This window comes from Salvelinus alpinus, chromosome 9, assembly GCF_045679555.1.
Source record: "Salvelinus alpinus chromosome 9, SLU_Salpinus.1, whole genome shotgun sequence".
Classification (NCBI taxonomy): Eukaryota; Metazoa; Chordata; class Actinopteri; order Salmoniformes; family Salmonidae; genus Salvelinus; species Salvelinus alpinus.
The window spans coordinates 29,873,453-29,893,931 of NC_092094.1; positions in this window are offsets into that span (position 1 = coordinate 29,873,453).

Consider the following 20,479-nt stretch of genomic DNA (forward strand, 5'->3'; position numbering starts at 1 on the left):
GAGGTAGCAGCAGGTAGCTTAGTGGTTAGAGCGTTGGGCTAGTAACCGAAAGGTTGCAAGATCGAATCCCTGAGCTGACAAGGTAAAAATCTGTCATTCTGCCCCTGAACAAGGCAGTTAACCCACTGTTCCTAACCATTAGCTGTCATTGTAAATAAGAATTTGTACTTAACTGACTTGCCTAGTTAAATAAAGGTTAAAAAAAATAATAAGTGTAAATGGCTGCAGGTACTGGTTCCTTTGCTGTCAGGTTCAGTAGGAGTTTCATCCCCACAGCCATAAACACTCAACAGCTAATGGATTATATTCCACTTTTTATGTTCTGTCTTAGTCTTCTGTCTGTTTTATCTGCTGTCATGGGTGTAGGGAAGTTTGGTTTGGTATTGTAAATGTTATGACTGTTGGTGGCTTCTATGTCTATGTATGAGCATGTGGAAATTAATTTCCTCCATGGAGGACAATAAAATCTCATTCATCAACATTCTTCCCCCTCTCACCTCAGACACTAACGACTACTCGAACCTGGAAGACCACTTCACATCTTGTCTGATGAGAACATGGATCCTTGATGCCACTTGTCTTCACATCAACACCTCTCTGGCCCTACAGTGGTCCTGTTCTAACCACTGATACATTCAGCATCCATATCTAGCATTAGCTCTCTCCTATCTGTGTGTGTTTTGGAAGGTTAGTGGTATTAGCTGATCAAAGGATGTTTCTCCCTCTTCAGCTCACTCTGGTTCCTCTCTGCAGTAAACTGCTGCATGTTTGCTGGATGTGAACCCTGTACAGGAGTCTGTGGAAATCACTCAATATATTTCCTGAGAAGTTAATATTAAATGAAACACCAGCTCATTATTTCCCATAACTGTCCTTGAGAGCTTCTCAAAGAGAAGATGTTTAAAGAAAGCCCTGCTGCTGCTCTATGGTCCTGGCTGCGCCATGAAGATGTCTCACTGAAGGGGCAACCGCAGGATGGAAACTAACCTAATTTAGTAACAAGTGGAAAGAGATGCTGAAACTTCATCCAGGAGTTTACCTTCTTAAAAGAAAGAGATGTGAGTTGAGGAAGGGAACTTTTTATCAATGGTGTTTATTCGCTGATGTGTTTTTGCAAAGTATGTGTGAAACGTCAGCAGAACACACTCATTTGGTAACAATAAACTTCACTTTACATAATTCAGTCTTGACATAACCAGTCATAGTAGCTTATAACAGAAGTTGCCATGGGGATGTTCTTGACATCAATTTTGCCATGTCTCGGTGTCTGAGAAAGGCCCGGAAAATTGCCAGACTTCAGCCACCCCAGACATGGACTGTTTTCTCTGCTACCGTCTGGCAAGCGGCACTGGAGCATCAGGTCTCGGACCTGAAGACAGCTTCTATCTCCGAGCAATAAGACTGTTGAACAGCTAACCAATGGCTGCACACCCTCACCCATGGACTCTCTGCACTCACTCCATCTGCACTGATTCCATGCACACTCACAGGTCTCTATCCACACACTCGTTCACACACTCTTGTGTGCACACACACACACACACACACACACACACACACACACACACACACACACACACACACACACACACACACACACACACACACACACACACACACACACACACACACACACACACACACACACACACACACACACACACTTACCTATATACATATGTAGGATCTTAATTTAACCAGTTTCTCACAGCAGGAAAATAATCCTACAGAAACAGGGCATGTGAATTATTGTGTGGTCTATAATTAACTGACATTTTTGTAAGGGTTGATACATTTTTTGTTAGGGTAAATCCAGTTTGAAATGTTCAAGTGTAAATTACAAACTTTAGAAGCCTTTTTAAACATTGAATAGTTTGCATTTCCTGCTGTGTAATGTACTGCAACAACAGGGTAATCAAAATTTAACACAGCCCCAGCACAATCCCAACACAGCCCCAACACAGCCCCAACACAGCCATATCATACAGTAGTCTGACGTTATCGCTGCCTCGCATGGAGAGATTTTAAAGGGGAGGGAGGGAAGACGGGGGTGAAAGAGGAGGACAGAGTGAGGAAGGGAAATATAGATAAAGAAGGAGAGAGAGACAGAAAGAAAGAAGGGTAAAAGAGAACATTGTGACAGGGACGGACTGTTTTCACAGCCCTGCAGTCATTTAGCCTGTGCACTGACTGTAGTGAATGTGTTTACACCTCCCCTCAAAGCCTGATTCACTCTGCTCTACAACAGATGTTACGGCCAGTCAGACACACAGACAGGTCAGTCACCTAGCGTTACATTAACACACTGGACCACAGTTAGCTTGTCCCCAGGCTAATAGGCCAGGATACCATGATACACATGCCACAGTAGTAATGGAGGCTGATCACCATACAGTGCTATCTGAAGATGTCCATAATGAGATTAACTGTGTAAGAGCACAGCACCAGTATAATCTGAAAAGACATTGGGCTATTTACAGTCAAATGATATTATCGTATGTACTATATGGTTCACACATACTGTCTGAGCTCTGCTACATCACTAGTCCTGTGATAACTGGCTGTTTGTACTGGGCTACACCGTGATATTTTACTGAGCGGTATATATTGTTAAATCCTTAGTTCATCCCTAGCACTATGATAAGGTGATTTATTGTACACCACAGGCAACATTCTTATTTATATTCTCATCCTTAACCATCTAGTGTGTCAAGTGGTAACAAAGACACAGCATGTCCTCTATATCCATCTGCTCCAATAGGCTGTGAATGCAAGCAAATTAAATGGCACATTTCTCTGAACAGGGGAAGAAACCATCACCGTTTCACAGGGAAGCAATTTCCCAAGCAGCAACTCCATACTACTTGTCAGACATAATACACTGGTTGTTGGGGTGGGATTGGCACGGGTGTGGGGGGGGTATGTGGGGGGATATTGATCGTTTTATTAAATTCCTCATGTCTTACTCATTGTTAGGAAGATGTATGGTCCAAATCAGATGTTAGGTACTATATACAGTATATGAAAGATTAGATGAATCCTATAAATTAAAATGGCTAATTAAGGTGTAATCAATTAGCGTAATTTCTCAGAGATCACATGATAATTTAACTAAATAATGTTTCAGGAATGCTACTCATATCTGTTTCTAACTACAGAAACGATTTCAGAACAACCTCAGATGGTGGGTGACATGGAATGCTGAAATTACATGAAATGACCCAATGTATAGAATTGCAGGAAAAATGTTGTCTCCGTGTCCTCTTAGACCGTGCCATTGGCCACGCCTACTACCACGCTGTAGCATTTGACATTTACATTTAAGTCATTTAGCAGACGCTCTTATCCAGAGCGACTTACAAATTGGTGCATTCACCTTATGATATCCAGTGGAACAACCACTTTACAATAGTGCATCTAACTCTTTTAAGGGGGGGGGGGTTAGAAGGATTACTTTATCCTATCCTAGGTATTCCTTAAAGAGGTGGGGTTTCAGGTGTCTCCGGAAGGTGGTGATTGACTCCGCTGACCTGGCGTCGTGAGGGAGTTTGTTCCACCATTGGGGTGCCAGAGCAGCGAACAGTTTTGACTGGGCTGAGCGGGAACTGTACTTCCTCAGAGGTAGGGAGGCGAGCAGGCCTTGTTTGGGTGTAGGGCCTGATCAGAGCCTGAAGGTACGGAGGTGCCGTTCCCCTCACAGCTCCGTAGGCAAGCACCATGGTCTTGTAGCGGATGCGAGCTTCAACTGGAAGCCAGTGGAGAGAGCGGAGGAGCGGGGTGACGTGAGAGAACTTGGGAAGGTTGAACACCAGACGGGCTGCGGCGTTCTGGATGAGTTGTAGGGGTTTAATGGCACAGGCAGGGAGCCCAGCCAACAGCGAGTTGCAGTAATCCAGACGGGAGATGACAAGTGCCTGGATTAGGACCTGCGCCGCTTCCTGTGTGAGGCAGGGTCGTACTCTGCGAATGTTGTAGAGCATGAACCTACAGGAACGGGTCACCGCCTTGATGTTAGTTGAGAACGACAGGGTGTTGTCCAGGATCACGCCAAGGTTCTTAGCACTCTGGGAGGAGGACACAATGGAGTTGTCAACCGTGATGGCGAGATCATGGAACGGGCAGTCCTTCCCCGGGAGGAAGAGCAGCTCCGTCTTGCCGAGGTTCAGCTTGAGGTGGTGATCCGTCATCCACACTGATATGTCTGCCAGACATGCAGAGATGCGATTCGCCACCTGGTTATCAGAAGGGGGAAAGGAGAAGATTAATTGTGTGTCATCTGCATAGCAATGATAGGAGAGACCATGTGAGGATATGACAGAGCCAAGTGACTTGGTGTATAGCGAGAATAGGAGAGGGCCTAGAACAGAGCCCTGGGGGACACCAGTGGTGAGAGCACGTGGTGCGGAGACAGATTCTCGCCACGCCACCTGGTAGGAGCGACCTGTCAGGTAGGACGCAATCCAAGCGTGGGCCGCGCCGGAGATGCCCAACTCGGAGAGGGTGGAGAGGAGGATCTGATGGTTCACAGTATCAAAGGCAGCCGATAGGTCTAGAAGGATGAGAGCAGAGGAGAGAGAGTTAGCTTTAGCAGTGCGGAGCGCCTCCGTGACACAGAGAAGAGCAGTCTCAGTTGAATGACTAGTCTTGAAACCTGACTGATTTGGATCAAGAAGGTCATTCTGAGAGAGATAGCAGGAGAGCTGGCCAAGGACAGCACGTTCAAGAGTTTTGGAGAGAAAAGAAAGAAGGGATACTGGTCTATAGTTGTTGACATCGGAGGGATCGAGTGTAGGTTTTTTCAGAAGGGGTGCAACTCTCGCTCTCTTGAAGACGGAAGGGACGTAGCCAGCGGTCAAGGATGAGTTGATGAGCGAGGTGAGGTAAGGGAGAAGGTCTCCGGAAATGGTCTGGAGAAGAGAGGAGGGGATAGGGTCAAGCGGGCAGGTTGTTGGGCGGCCGGCCGTCACAAGACGCTAGATTTCATCTGGAGAGAGAGGGGAGAAAGAGGTCAAAGCACAGGGTAGGGCAGTGTGAGCAGAACCAGCGGTGTCGTTTGACTTAGCAAACGAGGATCGGATGTCGTCGACCTTCTTTTCAAAATGGTTGACGAAGTCATCCGCAGAGAGGGAGGAGGGGGGAGGAGGGGGAGGAGGATTCAGGAGGGAGGAGAAGGTGGCAAAGAGCTTCCTAGGGTTAGAGGCAGATGCTTGGAATTTAGAGTGGTAGAAAGTGGCTTTAGCAGCAGAGACAGAAGATGAGAATGTAGAGAGGAGGGAGTGAAAGGATGCCAGGTCCGCAGGGAGGCGAGTTTTCCTCCATTTCCGCTCGGCTGCCCGGAGCCCTGTTCTGTGAGCTCGCAATGAGTCGTCGAGCCACGGAGCAGGAGGGGAGGACCGAGCCGGCCTGGAGGATAGGGGACATAGAGAGTCAAAGGATGCAGAAAGGGAGGAGAGGAGGGTTGAGGAGGCAGAATCAGGAGATAGGTTGGAGAAGGTTTGAGCAGAGGGAAGAGATGATAGGATGGAAGAGGAGAGAGTAGCGGGGGAGAGAGAGCGAAGGTTGGGACGGCGCGATACCATCCGAGTAGGGGCAGTGTGGGAAGTGTTGGATGAGAGCGAGAGGGAAAAGGATACAAGGTAGTGGTCGGAGACTTGGAGGGGAGTTGCAATGAGATTAGTGGAAGAACAGCATCTAGTAAAGATGAGGTCAAGCGTATTGTCTGCCTTGTGAGTAGGGGGGGAAGGTGAGAGGGTGAGGTCAAAAGAGGAGAGGAGTGGAAAGAAGGAGGCAGAGAGGAATGAGTCAAAGGTAGACGTGGGGAGGTTAAAGTAACCCAGAACTGTGAGAGGTGAGCCATCCTCAGGAAAGGAACTTATCAGGGCGTCAAGCTCATTGATTTAACTCTCCAAGGGAACCTGGAGGGCGATAAATGATAAGGATGTTAAGCTTGAAAGGGCTGGTAACTGTGACAGCATGGAATTCAAAGGAGGCGATAGACAGATGGGTCAGGGGAGAAAGAGAGAATGTCCACTTGGGAGAGATGAGGATCCCAGTGCCACCACCCCGCTGACCAGAAGCTCTCGGGGTGTGCGAGAACACGTGGGCAGACGAAGAGAGAGCAGTAGGAGTAGCAGTGTTATCAGTGGTAATCCATGTTTCCGTCAGTGCCAAGAAGTCGAGGGACTGGAGGGAAGCATAGGCTGAGATGAACTCTGCCTTGTTGGCCGCAGATCGGCAGTTCCAGAGGCTGCCGGAGACCTGGAACTCCACGTGGGTCGTGCGCGCTGGGACCACCAGGTGGTAGCGGCCACGCGGTGTGAAGCGTTTGTATGGTCTGTACAGAGAGGAGAGAAGAGGGATAGACAGACACATAGTTGACAGGCTACAGAAGAGGCTACGCTAATGCAAAGGAGATTGGAATGACAAGTGGACTACACGTCTCGAATGTTCAGAAAGTTAAGCTTACGTTATTGACTAAAATGATATAGTACTGCTGGCTGGTGAAGTAGGCTAGCTAGCAGTGGCTGCGTTGTTGACTTTGTTTGAAAGTGTAGCTGGCTAGGTAACCTCGATAATTACTCTAAACTACACAATTATCTTGGATACAAAGACAGCAAAGACAACTATGTAGCTAGCTAACACTACGCTAATCAAGTCGTTCCGTTGTAATGTAATAGTTTCTACAGTGCTGCTATTCGGTAGAAGTTGGCTAGCTAGCAGTGTTGACTAGGTAGGAGAACGGCAGCGCGGTGGACGAAAATAGCTGGCTAGCTAACCTCGATAATTACTCTAAACTACACAATTATCTTAGATACAAAGACAGCAAAGACAACTATGTAGCTAGCTAACACTACACTAATCAAGTCGTTCCGTTGTTCCGTTATAATGTAATAGTTTCTACAGTGCTGCTATTCGGTGGCTAGCTGGCTAGCTGGCTAGCTAGCAGTGTTGACTACGTTACGTTACGTTAGAAGGACGAAAATAGCTAGCTAGCTGGCTAGCGAACCTCGATAATTACTCTAAACTACACAATTATCTTTGATACAAAGACGGCTATGTAGCTAGCTAAGATCAGACAAATCAAACCGTTGTACTGTAATGAAATGAAATACTACCTGTGGAGCGAAGCGGAATGCGACTACTCGCTCCAACCCGGAAGTGCGTACAACCATTAGGCTACGCATTTCCCAATTGAAATGTACAACTATTACTTCCCATTGCAAAAAAACGTTTCACATTTACAGTAGCTCACAAGGTAACAGTGATCTAAAGTTTGAATGCAACAACGTTTCTCACACATAAGTTATTTTCAGAGATTGCTAACAGCATGCGAGCTGAAGATTTTTTTTAAAAACAGTTCCACTCACCAGATGATGATCATTTGAAACTTATTGAAAGTTAATCTTGAAAAGGGCCAAGCTAACAAATTAGCAACAACATCTTCTTCGATAGCACCTGCTACAGCCGCTGCAAACTATCCTACAAAAAAGCTAGCTAGACCGTGGGAAAACTATTGCTCGCTATTGCACAATGGTTTGCTGGCCTTAGAGAAGGCAGAAACGTTTGTAAACATGGTCCCACCCCATTACAAGTCAATGTGCAGTATAGCAGTAGCAGTATCTGTAGCTGTATCTACTGTATATCCAGTGTACCAGTGTCTTTGATGCAGCCTGCTGCCTATTAATAATCAATGGCTCTCCCAGGAGGGCTTTCCACAAAGCCAGACAATTTAGACCCCGCTTCACACCGCATCTCTCCATCTCTCTTACCCTCCATCCCTCCACTTGCACAATACTTCATATTGACAGGATACGTGTCCATAGTATTAAAGCACAGCCCTGCAAGGTCCGTTAATACCACCGGCTACAATTGGGATCAGCTGCATTAAGAGCATCTTGACTGGCTGCATCACTGCTTGGTATGGCAACTGCTTGGCATCCAACCGCAAGGCACTACAGAGGGTATTGCGTACGGCCCAGTACATCACTGGGGCTGAGCTCCCTGCCATCCAGGACCTCTACACCATTCGGTACTCCAGCCATCCAAGTCATAGATTGTTCTCTTTGCTACCTCATGGCAAGCTGTACCAATGCACCAAGTCTGGAAAAAACAGCACCCTGAACAGCTTCTACCCCCAAGACTGCTATATAGATAGTTAAATAGTTAACCAATAGCTATCCAGACTATTTTTGCACTAACCGTTTTGAATCATCACATACGCTGCTGTTACTGATAATTATCTATCCTGTTGCCTAGCCACATTATCCCGACCTATATGTACATAAAGCTACCTCAATTACCTCGTCCCCCTGCACATCAACTCAGTACTGGTACCCCATGTATAGAGAAAAGTTTGCGTTACTCATTGTGCATTTATTCTTCGTGTTATTTTTTTTCTTCTTATATTTGTCTATTATTTATATTTTAATATATATTTATTGTTGGGTAAGCATTTCACTGTTAGTCTACACCTATTTTTTTACAAAGCATGTGACAAATAAAATGTGATTTGGTCCAAAAGGCTCCTGAACAGCTTCTACCCCCAAGCCATAAGACTGCTGAACAGCTTCTACCCCCAAGCCATAAGACTGCTGAACAGCTTCTACCCCCAAGCCATAAGACTGCTGAACAGCTTCTACCCCCAAGCCATAAGACTGCTTCTATCCCCAAGCCATAAGACTGCTGAACAGCTTCTACCCCCAAGCCATAAGACTGCTGAACAGCTTCTACCCCCAAGTCATAAGACTGCTGAACAGCTCATCAAATGGCTACACAGACTATTAGAATTGACCCCCACCTCATATTTTTTTACTCTGCTGCTACTTGCTGTTTATTATCTATACATAGTCACTTTACCCCTACCTACATGTCAAATGTGCCTCGACTAACCTGTACCCCCACACATTGACCCTGTATATAGCCGTGTTACTTTCTATTCAACTTAAGTTTATTTAGTAAATATTTTATTAACTCTTATGTTGAAGACTTCTTCGAGATCACTAACAAAACTTAGTCTTGCTTCAAAAAGCTCTCAACCAAGGTGCAGCTGATCCATGGAGGATACAGATTGTGTATTTCCTGTCTGAGTGAGTGAGTGAGTGAGTGAGTGAGTGAGTGAGTGAGTGAGTGAGTGAATGAGTGAGTGAGTGAGTGAGTGAGTGAGTGAGTGAGTGAGTGAGTGAGTGAGTGAGTGAGTGAGTGAGTGAGTGAGTGAGTGAGTGAGTGAGTGAGTGAGTGAGTGAGAGGTAAGGGTAAGAACTCAGATGTCATTGTGTAGAAATTGATGTATGCTTGCATGTGTGTGTGATGTAAAGGGTGAGCAGCCCTGATTCAGGTTAATTTCGTGGTCTTTACACCACAAACTTTGCCCACCTAAACAAAGTGCCAACTGAGTCTAAATAGACATAGTTTAGAACTGAACTACATACACACACATAGACACACACCCTCTTTACACCACTGCTACTCTCTGTTGTCATCTATGCATAGTAACTTCAATAACTCTACCTACATGTACATTCTACCTCAACTAACCGGTGTCCCTGCACATTGACTCTGTACCGGTACCCCCCTGTATATAGTCTCACTATTGTTATTTACTGCTGCTCTTTAATTACTTGTTACTTTTATCTCTTATTCTTATCCATATTTTTTTTAAACTGCATTGTTGGTTAGGGGCTCGTAAGTAAGCATTCACTGTAAGGTCTACACCTGTTGTATTCAGCGCATATGACTAATACAATTTGATTTGATTTGATTGTGTGTGTGTTTCTCTGCAGGATTGCAGGGTATAATGTGAATCTGGGAGGTTAATGTATCTGTATCGTACAGCTGTTCATTTCCTGCTCCTATTACATTGTTGGAGCTGTGGCCTGGTGTTCTGTGAACACTCATTAATATTTCACTGTGTTTACTCCAACACTGGCCTTCAAGCCCTCAGAGCTGGATCACTGAGCACAACACAGCAGAGCAATGAGAGAGGGAGAGAGAGGTAAGTTTGAGAGAGTGGACTGAAAATAAGATAGGAAAGAAGGGTATTCTGTTAAACAATAGGCATTAATGTGCATAAGAGAGACACAAAGTCTGTGTCTGTGTGTATGTATGTATGTATGTATGTACAGTATGTATGCATGTATGAGCGTGTGTGTGTGTGTGGGCAGACGAGCAGTGTATTGACCCACTTTCTTTTCATCAACGTGGGAAATAAGAGCCAGGCTAACACAGTCCAGCTTTACTCATCCACACACAGCCTTCATGACTATTGATCTCCTCTACCGTCAGTGGGAAAAGCAGATCTGGGTCAGACATTACATTACGTTATCCTGCAGATATGTCAGCATGCATCTCTGACTCCTGCCTATTAGCTGGCGTCTATCAGTATCAGTACCTCCACACTTTGGCTTAGATGGCTCACATCTATAGCATCAGTGTGCAATGATGTCATAGATGATCTCTGATACATCCCATGGGCCAAGGAACACGTGTGTGTCAGATGCTTAGCCTGTGTGTGAGGCGGTTGTGTGTGTTTTTTGGGAAGGTCAGCATTTGTGTGTGTGTCTGTTGACATGTTAGTTAAGTCCTGCTTTGGTTCTCTGGGCTACTGGTTCTCGGGTCATCATGCTACCAAACAGAGACTTAGCTAATGATCTGCTAACGCACACGCCCACACATGCATGCGCACATACACACACATGTACACACACTCTCTCTTTCTGCCTCTCTTCTCACCAACCTCTCTCTCCCTTTAAACTCCCCCCATCACCAGGTGTCGTGACTGTCTGCCAAGTGCAGCAATTAAAGCTCTGGGAGAGAAGAGCAGAAGATCAGCCATGCCTCTGCAGGGCTACAAGACACACACACAGACAAACAAACAAGCATACATACCGTATGTATCGTGCACACCAGTGTTGGGGGTAAAGTGTTACAAAAGTAATGTGTTATGTAATCAGATTTAACTATCGTAAAGCGTAAAGTAACACACAACTTTTTCTAATTGGGTAATATTATTACAGTTACTTTGTCAAACAACATTACATTGTCAAACGTGCATTACTTCCAGAATCATATCTCTACCAGGCGCGTGTTTCAATGATCCAACCTCGACTTGTTTCCTCATTTAGTTCTTGAGCGACCGGCGAGAGGCTGTTTGGAAAAATGTCATGACAGCTGCTGTCCATAGAAATCAATAGAGGGACCATTGTATAGTAACGTGTTACTTTTGTTAAATGTAACAAGTAATAATTAATATTACTTTTTCAAGTAACTAATCCCAACATTAGTGCACACTAGGGTTGGATGATATCCCAATTTTCATACCTTCATACAGTTTCTGTACTGGGGGTATATGGTATTACCATGCTGATCACGTTCATTTGCATTGCTAGTGCTAGCTAACAATCAATGCGATGCATTGCTTACCAAACTAGCTAGTTAGGTAGCCAACGTTACCCCAACAAGACTGTACCACAACTCAATGTTGATAATATATCGTAGCTACATTCTTCCACAAAACATAGATAGCTAGCTAAATAGGTTCAAAGCAGGTTCAAAGCCAACGTCAAACTTTGGGAAACTGTCACACAGCTAGCTAGCTACCTTACAATGCATGCAATGGGCATTGCAAAACTATTTAGGTATATTGATTTCTTGTGACAAATATAAACGATTCATCTTTAAATGCTCGGAAGCTTAAGTTCCATCACCATCAGGAAACCGGGCTCTAGGTATTACTTCGTAGACATGGCTATTTGCATTTATGGAAAACATACAGTACCAGTCAAAAGTGTGGACACACCTACTCATTCAAGGGTTATTCTTTTTGTTTACTATTTTATACATTGTATAATAATAGTGAAGACATCAAAACTATCAAATAACATATGGAATCACGTAGTAACCAAAAAAGTGTGAAACAAATAAAAAATATATATATATTTGAGATTTTTAAAGTAGCCACCCTTTGCCTTGATGACAGCTTTGCATGACAGCTTTGCACACTCTTGGCATTCTCTCAACCAGCTTTACCTGAAATGCTTTTCCAACAGTCTTGAAGGAGTTCCTCACTCTGCCGTCCAACTCTTCCCAAACCATCTCAATTGGGTCGAGGTTGGGTGATTGTGGAGGCCAGGTCATCTGATGCAGCACCCCATCACTCTCCTTCTTGGTCATTGTCCTGTTGAACAAATGATAGTGGGACTAAGCGCAAACCAGATGGGATGGCATATCGCTGCAAAATGCTGTGGTAGCCATGCTGGTTAAGTGTGCCTTGAATTCTTAATAAATCCCAGACAATGTCAACAGCAAAGCACCCCCACACCATCAGACCCTCTCCTCCATGCTTTACGGTGGGAACCACACATGTGGAGATCATCCGTTCACCTACTATGCGTCTCACAAAGACATGGCAGTTGGAACCAAAAATCTCAAATTTGGATTCATCAGACCAAAGTACAGATTTTCACCGGTCTAATGTCCATTGCCCGTGTTTCTTGGCCCAAGCAAATCGCTTCTTCTTATTGGTGTTCTTTAGTAATTGTTTCTTTAAAGCAATTCGACCATGAAGGTCTGATTCACACAGTCTCCTCTGAACAGTTGATTTGAAATGTGGCTGTTACTTGAACTCTGTGAAGCATTTATCTGGCCTGCAATTTCTGAGGCTGGTAACTCTAATGTACTTATCTTCTGCAGCAGAGGTAACCCTGGGTCTTCCTTTCCTGTGGCGGTCCTCATGAGAGACAGTTTCATCATAGCGCTTGATGATTTTTGCGACTGCACTTGAAGAAACTTTCAAAGTTCTAGAAATGTTCCGTATTGACTGACCTTCATGTCTTAAAGTAATGATGGACTGTCATTTCTCTGTAAGAAATCAAAAGCTGATCTTCTCCAGCATATAAAAACAACCCAGAGAAAGAGAGGTGGGGGGGGGGGGGGTGCATCAATATAAATCAACACCAGGGACAATAAGCACAAAAACATAATCTGTGTGTCTAAGGGAGAGAAAAAAACTGCTCCACAGTCCACACACAACTACAGTAGGAGATAGGCATGCAAAAACCTAATTCCCCTGTGAAGTTGTCATAGTAAGTAGTCCATCAGAAACATTTTCTTCATTATCGTGTTCCTCCTTGCTTTCAATTCATTTATGACATTTCCCCAGACGCCACCGTTACCTAAACACAAAACACACACGCAGGCACAAACACACAAACATTTCTTTCCGGGCTGTGAGGCGAAAGTATAACATCCTTGCAAAGATATACACACTCACACACACATTTCTCAGTGGGCCGTGAGGCGGAGGTATTAGGCCATTATAGTAGCTTTAGAGAAATGAAAACTTAATCTCCAACTCTCCAGAGGCTATTGATTGGCCGAGCTGCAGCTGAGGTACCTCGCTCAGCATGCGTCTGTGAGTAAGTGAGTATGTGCGTGTGTGTGAGAGAGTGTGAGAGAGAGAGAGAGAGATTTTTTTCTAAACACAATTCCTCCACTTTCCCAGAGGTGTGAATTAAGAGGTAGCATCGTCGAGGTAGCATGCCCCCCCCCCCCCCCAATTCCTGTAGTCCACGATCAGCTCCTTGGTCTTACTGACTTCTAGGGAGAGGTTGTTGATGCGGCACCAACAACCTGTAGGCTGTCTCATTGTCGCCGGTGATCAAGCCTACTACAGTCGTGTCTGCAGCAAAATTGGCCACACAGTCGTGGGTGAACAGGGAGTACAGGAGGGGCGTAGCACACACCCCTGTGGGGACCCGTGTTGAGGGTCAGCATTGGGGAGGTGATTTTGTCTACCCTCACCACCTGGGATCAGCCCGTCAGGAAGTCCAGGATCCAGTTGCAGAGGGAGGTGTTCAGTCCCAGGGTCCTAAGCTTGGCGATGAGCTTGGAGGGGACAATGGTGTTGAACGCTGAGCTGTAGTCAATGAACAGAATTCTCACATAGGCATTCCTCTTATCTAGGTGGGTGAGGGTAGTGTGGCTTGCAATTGAGATTCCATCGTTTACGGATCTGTTGGGGCGGTATGCAAATTGGAGTGGGTCTAAGGTGTCTGAGATGGAGTTGATATGGGCCATGACCAGGCTCTCAAAGAACTTCATGATTACAGAAGTGAGTGCTACAGGGCGGTAGTCATTGTGGCATGAAGCCTTAGAGTTCTTGGGAACAGGAATTATGGTGGTCATCTTAAAATGTGTGGGGATTACAGACTGGGACGAGTTAAAAATTACTGTGAATATGCCTGCCAACTGTTCTGCGCATGCTCTGAGGACGCGCACTGGAATACCATCGGGCCCCGCAGCCTTGCTTGTGTTTACCTGATTAAAGACTTTACTCCTTCTGCCTCAGACAGTGAGATCACCCAATCTTCTGAGTCGGTGGTGGCCATCACACCCGACACGATGTTGTTATTGTCAAAGCGTGCATAAAATGTATTGAGTTTGTCTGATATTGTATTACTTTATGATTTTTTACTTTAGTTTATTTGGTAAATATTTTCTTATCTCTTGAACTGCACTGTTGGTTAAGGGCTTGTAAGTAAGCATTTCACGGTAGGGTCTACACTTGTTGTATTCGGGGCATGTGACAAATAAAGTTTGATTTTATTTGATTAAAAGAGAGATCGTTGGGCTGATCTCATCTGGCTATTCCTTTGTAATCTGTAATGGACTGTAGCCCCTGCCACATGTGGCGGGCATCGCCGCCTGTGTAATATGAGTCCACCTTATTCCTATATTGTCCTTTTGCTCATTTGATGACTCTGCGGAGGTCATAGCGGGACTTCTTGTACTTGTTCCTGTCCTCAGCCGTAACCTCAGGGTTGTCTAGGATAGCCCTGTATGTGCTATCCTTTAGTTTAGCTCCAACCTCAGTGTTAACTGTGGGGACAACATCGCCAAAGCATGGCATAATGAAGCCGGTGACGGAGGCGGTTAGCTCGTCGATGTTATCAGCAGAGTCTCTAAACATATTCCAATCAGTGCTAACAAAGCAGTCCTGTAGCATAATCTCTGATTCTGGTGACCATTCTTCAATGGAGCAAGTCACGGTAATTCCCGTTTGAGCTTCTGCTTGTAAACAGGAAGCAGGAGTATGGAGTCATGATCTGATTTCCCGAATGGCGAACGAGGGAGGGCCTTGTATGCTTGCTTGCGGGTAGAATAACAGTGGTCTGCAGTGCCTTGCAAAAGTATTCATCCCCCTTGGCGTTTTTCCTATTTTGTTGTATTACAACCTGTAATTTAAATGGATTTTTATTTGGATTTCATGTAATGAACATACACAAAATAGTCCAAATTGGTGAAGTGAAATGAATATATACATATTTTTTTAAACGGTAAAGTGGTGCGTGCATATGTATTCACCCCCTTTGATTTGAAGCCCCTAAATAAGATCTGGTACATAGTTAAATAAAGTCCACCTGTGTGCAATCTAAGTGTCACATGATCTGTCACATGATCTCAGTATATATACACCTGTTCTGTAAGGCCCCAGAGTCTGAACACCACTAAGCAAAGGGCACCACCAAGCAAGCGGCACCACAAAGACCAAGGAGCTCTCCAAACAGGTCAGGGACAAAGTTGTGGAGAAGTACCGATCAGGGTTGGGTTATAAAAAAATATCCCAAGCTTTGAACATCCCACAGAGCACCATTAAATCCATTATTAAAACATGGAAAGAATATGGCACCACAACAAACCTGCCAAGAGAAGGCCAGCCACCAAAACTCACGGACCAGGCAAGGAGGGCATTAATCAAAGAGGCAACAAAGAGACCAAAGATAACCCTGAAGGAGCTGCAAAGCTCCACAGCGGAGATTGGAGTATCTGTTCACAGGACCACTTTAAGCAGTACACTCCACACAGCTGGGCTTTATGGAAGAGCGTCCAGTAGAAAGCCATTGCTTAACTTCTTTGGGGTAGGGGGCAGTATTTTCACGTCCAGATGAAGAGCATGCCCAGAGTAAACGGCCTGCTACAAAGCCATAAAAGCTAGAATATGCATATTATTAGTCGATTTGGATAGAAACCACTCTGAAGTTTCTAAAACTGTTTGAATGATGTCTGTGAGTATAACAGAACTCATCGGGCAGGCAAAAACCTGAGAAAAAATCCAACCAGGAAGTGGGAAATCTGAGATTGGTCGATTTTCAACTCAGCTCCTATTGAAGATACAATGGGATATTGGTAATGTTGCACTTCCTAAGGCTTCCACTAGATGTCAACAGTCGTTAGAACCTTGTCTGATGCCTCTACTGTTTAGTGGGGCCGAAGGAGAGAGGAATGAGTCAGGTCTGCCATGAAGTGACCATGCTCTGACCATGCGCGTTCACGTGAGAGCGAGCTCTGTTCCATCGCAATTCTGAAGACACAGGAATACTCCGGTTGGAACATTATTGAAGAATTATGTTAAAAACATCCTAAAGATTGATTCAACACTTCGTTTGTCATGTTTTTACGGACTGTAATATAACTTTTTAAACTTTTCGCCCGTACTTTCCGCTGGACCTGTCTGCGCGTCGTGAGTTTGGAAAGTGTACTGAACGCTAGAACAACAAGGAGGAATTTGGACATAAATGATGGACATTATCGAACAAACATTTATTGTGGAACTGGGATTCCTGGGAGTGCATTCTGATGAAGTTCATCAAAGGTAAGTGAATGTTTATAATGTTACTTCTGACTTCTGTTGACTGCATAATATGGCGGCTATATTTGTGTCTTGATTGGGCTCTGAGCGCCGACTCAGATTATTGCATGGTTTGCTTTTTGCGTAAAGCTTTTTTGAAATCTGACACAGCGGTTGCATTAAGGAGAAGTGCATCTAAAAATCCATGCATAACAGTTGTATCTTTTAGCAATGTTTATTATGAGTATTCCTGTAATATTGATGTGGCTCTCTGCAAAATCAAAGGATGTTTTGTGACTTCTGAACGTAAGGTGCCAATGTAAACTCAGATTTTTGGATATAAATATGAACTTTACCGAACAAAACATACATGTATTGTGTAACATGAAGTCCTATGAGTGTCATCTGATGAAGATCATCAAAGGTTAGTGTAGTATCCTTAAAGGCTTCTTAGAATTACGACTCATGAGACTTACGTACGGTTTAGTATTTAATTGTAACTTAGATTTTACATTATCTTATGCACCTGGCTTAAACTACCTGAAGCTTTCTTAATCATAGTTAAATAGGCAGACATAGGAAATAGCTACGGATAGCGGAAAGCAAACCCCCGTCTTGAGTCAATACTGCCATCTATTGGTAAACATAAATATACCAGGTTACTACATTCCCCCCCTTTAAAGCTAATAACCCAATTTAATTCCTTTCTGAGCTATGCTATATTCTTATTTACATTTTTTCAAAAATGATCTCCTTTAGGATCTGAAAAAGTCTGGTGGACGTCTCTCTCTAATAGAGCGTCTCAGAGGTGGTGTAGCTGGTGCCACCAGATCTTCACCCCTTGATGGTGAAACAAAGTCCTTTTGTGGAGACTTCACAGGAGGAGGTCGTCCCGGACTGGTGGTCTCAGGAAGTTGAGCATTGTTGGTCTCAGGTGGTTTGTCCAACTGCAACTCTGGGGAACGTTCCAATGTCCTGTCCTGCTCGTTTAAGAATTGATCCAGATCTCCGGATGGAACTGGAATTCGAGCTCGGATCTGATCCACGTGTCTCCTTAGTCTTTGTCCACTTCCGATGATCACAGTATAAGATACTGGTCCTGAGCAATCCTCAATGGTAGCTGGAATCCATTTAGGACCAAACCCATAGTTTCTTGTATAGACATCATCTCCAGGTGAGAAACTTCTGAGTTTGGCTCGGGTGTCATGATTACATTTTTGATTCCATTGCTTTTGTTGTATTTTCATTTTCAGGTCTGGTCTGATGAGATCCAAGGTTGACCTTAACCTCCTTGACATCAACATTTCTGCAGGTGACAACCCAGTCGTAGCTTGAGGAGTAATCCTGTAGCTAAACAAGAATCTTGACACCTTTGTTTCAATGCTGGGCCCTTGCATCTTCCTCATCCCCTCCTTCAAGGTCTGAACCGCACGTTCTGCTAATCCGTTTGAAGATGGGTGAAAAGGGGCCGACGTTACATGCTGAATTCCATTTTGTTTCATGAAACTTGTGAATTCAGTGCTTGTAAAACAAGTAGCATTGTCACTAACCAACATTTGAGGCAATCCCATAACACTGAAGCTTTGTCTCAACTTCTCAATCGTAGCGTACGATGTTGACGTGTTCATGGGGTAAACATCCATCCACTTGGAATGAGAATCAATCAGCACAAGGAACATTTTTCCTAGGAAAGGTCCAGCGTAGTCCACATGTAGTCGTGTCCATGGTTTTTCTGGCCATTCCCATGGATGTAATGGCGCGGTGGGTGGTGACTTCCTGTTACTCTGACAATCTTCACACCGGCTAACCTCATTTTCCACATCGTGGTCCATCTTTGGCCACCAGACATATGACCTCGCTAGGCCTTTCATTCTCGACATACCTGGATGCGACTGATGCAACAACTTCAGTAGCAACCCCCGCCCTTGTGGTGGGATAACTACTCTTGAACCCCACAGAACACATCCATCTCGAACACTCAATGCCAAGCGGCGAGTGTAGTAAGGCATGATCTGAGGCTCTGTCACTGTAGGCCATCCTTTCAGGATAAATTCATGCACTTGTGATAACGTCACATCCTTTGAAGTCCATTGCCTGATTTGTGCTGTGTTCACTGGTGCATCATCCAACACGTCGATCATCAAAACCTGGTCATTTTCTTCTTCCTGACTGATGATTTCTGGAACAGGCAGCCTACTCAGAGCATCAGCATTCCCATGGTATCTACCTGGTTTGTAAATGATTCTGTACTCGTAGGCCCTGAGCCACACATTCCAACGTTGAACTCTTGGAGAGACCATTTGTGGTACTGGCTTTTGTTCATGGAACAGCGAGATCAGAGGTTTATGATCCGTCACAATAGTGAATGTTCTCCCGTACAAGTACTTGTGGAATCTCTGTATTCCGAATATGACAGCCAGTCCTTCCTTGTCCAGCTGAGAGTACTTTTTCTCCGCTGGCGACAACGTTCTTGACATGAACCCGATAGGTTTCTCTGCACCATTCTCCATCCGGTGGGATAGCACCGCCCCCACACCATACGCTGAGGCATCACACGATAAGATAAGATCTCTGTCTGCTGAGTAGTGCACTAGCACTTCAGCTGATTGCAGTAACACCTTTGACTTTGCAAAAGCTTCTTCCTGTCTTTCTGACCATTTCCAGGCCACATCCTTCCTTAGCAGTTGATGTAGAGGAGCTAAGAGGGTAGAGAGGTTCGGGAGGAAGCGATTATAATAATTCAGTAAGCCTAGATAGGCTTTCAGCTCTGTAACGTTTGTCGGAGCTGGAGCTTCCACAACAGCCCTCACTTTAGCTTTGACAGTGTGTACCCCCTTGGCATCCACCTTGTGACCCAGGTACTGCACTTCATCAGCTAACAGTGTACACTTGCTCCTCTTCAGCCGGAGACCGGCGTCCTCCATCCTCCTCAAAACTTCACCTAAGTTTCTGAGATGTTCCTCCTTCGTGACTCCCGTGACAAGAATGTCGTCGAGGTAAACTGCTACCTTGGGTATCCCCTGCAGAATTCCCTCCATAGTTCTTTGGAAGATAGCTGGTGCAGAAGACACCCCGAAAGGTAAGCATTTATAGGTAAACATCCCTCTGTGGGTGTTTATGGTCAGGTACTTCTGTGAAGCTTTATCCATTAGCACTTGCTGATATGCGTGACTCATGTCCAGTTTTGTAAACTGTTGCCCTCCGGTTAACGTTGAAAGCAAATCCTCCACTTTGGGTATGGGGTACTGCTCCAGAGAGGAAACTCTATTTACAGTCAGCTTATAGTCACCGCATAATCTGATTGAACCATCTGGAGATTAGGCTCTGATAGCAATCGTATTTGTATCCTGTCATCCTTAATCCCACACACCAGCCGATCGCGTAGCATTTGCGATAATGTATTCCCATAGTTACAGTCCAATGCTAGTTTTCTCAACTCAGCCACATATTCCCCCACTGATTCGATAGGTTTTCTCATGCGTGAATCAAACTTGAATCTTTGTACTATTTCACTGGGTTTGGGGTTGAAGTGATTTTTTAATAGTTCGACTAAATCTATGAATGACTTTTCTCCTGGTTTATCTGGGCTCAACAGGTTTCTCATTAAGCTGTACGTCTGTGCACCGACAACGCTTATGAGTATGGATTTCTGTTTAGCGGCATCAGTTATTTCATTAGCAGCAAAGAAATGTTCCATTATTTCACAGTACTCCTCCCATTCCTGATTTTTAGGATCAAATGGTGGTAGCGAGCCTATTGTTGCCAAAGCCATCTTTTCCGATTGTTTCTCCCCTCACACAGTCAATAATTTGTCCTACCCGTATTCAGGGAATCAAGCCTTCAGAATCTTCCACC